Genomic DNA, 2139 nt, shown 5'->3' on the forward strand with positions numbered 1-2139 from the left:
CGGTGCGGCATTTCTTCAGTATCACCGATAGAAATGGAAAACAAACCGCCCACCAAAAAAAACACCGAGGTCTTCGTCGAGCGCTTGACACAGAAAGGACACTGCATCGCTCCTGGTCTGGTGGTCTCAGTAGCCTGAAACATTCCACATTCGACTAGGAGACCTCAAAAAAATGTGGGGGGAAAAAGCCACATCGATTTTACAGCTTCGTTTAGGATTTTTGTAGACATGTAAATAACGGGGCATCGCGTCACATAGGATGGGTTTTGGGGATCGAGAGGGCTTTCGGTTAGGTGAGGACAAGCTTTTTCCCCTCGTAGTGTCTCTTAACAGCTGTCAATCAGTCACAGGGACAGCCCGTGGCTCGTCATTGACAGCACCGGGGGACGTGCTCTTTCGTCCCGTATGTTTACGTGCCGGGATATAATCACTGGGACGCGGGCACCTGACTCTGTAGCAATCCGGAGATGGTCTTATTTTACTTTCTAGGGGTGAATAACGTTTGCAGTGGTACCGACAGAGTAAAAGTGACTAAAATTCTGTTTGCACAGGGCGGAAGCTGCATTCTGTCTGGGGCGTCTCTGAGGGGGCCGGCTAAGAACGGATGTTTACTATGCCTTCGTCTTTTGTCTGTTTTATGATGTTTCACTGAACACTGTGAGCCTGGCTCGAGAGACGAGCCACCCACACGTTCAGGCGTGAAGCCTTCGTGCCCAGTGGGCTTTCCTGAGAGGTCCGGGCAGACGAGAGGGAGTGTGGGAAGGAGGAAGGAGGGGCTGCGTCCTTTAATTGGATCAAGTCCCCTTGTCAGTCTGGTTAGAGTTTCATGCACCAGACCGGACGTCTCTGTGCAGAATCAGCTGAGCTGGCTAATGAGCAGAGCAAGCGATGACCACGGTGCCTGCCGGTCAGCAGAATCAGCTCCATTCACTCTAATCCTGGGTCTGGGGGGTGGCTTTGTGTTCGCCCCGACCGCATGACAGGGAAGCCACTGTCACAGCCCTGTGCCTCACGGCCACCATGCGTGCTGGTCGGCCGCCCGGCAGAGCCACGCGGGTTCCCGCTGGCGTCCCGGCTTTGGATGGTTGGTAGGACCTTGTTTGCCGTTTCATGTGAGCTGGATTTGGAGAAACGTGGGCATGAAAAGCAGGAAAATTACCAACAGTGATGTTGGCCTCATCGCCATTGAATATTTATAAGAGTTCGAAGTGAGTCATCGTCACAGTTAAGGGAAGTGGCACTTGCTGTATGGTAATAGAAACTCACTCCTCATTTTTCTGTGGGGGCTACTTTGTGGGGAACTTTATCATTAAAGTAACAGGTGCTGTTGGGCCGACGTCACGAGGGGCCAAGCTTTGCACTGTTACGTGCCCACTTGGGCATCATGCTCACCTGTGAGGTGTCCCCACGATATAGGTGAGGGGCCTGAGACAGGGGACATCTGCGAACAGTTGACTCCTCACACGTCGCATGTGCTCACCACGTTCCTGGCTCTCTGCTGCTCATTGCACCCTCCATCCCACCAGCGACCAGCGAGGCAGGCTGTGTGATCACACCTCCCGACAGGTGAGGAGGTGACGCAGGCAGCCTGCCCAAGGCCACGCTGTGCTTCAGGTCCCTGATGTTAAGTGCCCCGCCAAACTCTGACTTTGTCATCGATTTGTGCCTGACGCGATGGCATCTGTCTGTCACACACCCGCCGTCCCTTTACGGAGGGGGTCATCTGTTCCATGCACATTGGCGAGCATCCTGGTGCCCACCGTGCGCTGCCACGGAGCTGGCGCTCACACACGCGGACCCGGCTGCACGGGCCCACGAGGTCGCCCATGGTTCCATGACACGAAGGCATCCACGCTGCGAACTGGAATCAGCCTTCTGAATTTTGTTTGTTTTGAACTGTGGTTTCAAGGTTTACTTTCCGTCTAAGGTCAGCGTTGTCCCTTGTCTCCGCTCCAGCTGTGGAGCACTCAAGGACAGTTACCGTCCACACGCCGTTTGCTCCGCGAACTTCCTCGCATTGTGCCGCCTGGGGTCCTGCTGGTACCCCCTCTCCTTCACTGCTGCTCCCACTGCTCCCCCAGCTTCCAGCTCTGAGCCCGAAAGGCCTTGGGAGTCCCTGATCTACTGATCTCCTGATGT

The sequence above is a fragment of the Pteropus alecto genome, unplaced genomic scaffold, assembly GCF_000325575.1.
Source record: "Pteropus alecto unplaced genomic scaffold, ASM32557v1 scaffold447, whole genome shotgun sequence".
Lineage (NCBI taxonomy): Eukaryota > Metazoa > Chordata > Mammalia > Chiroptera > Pteropodidae > Pteropus > Pteropus alecto.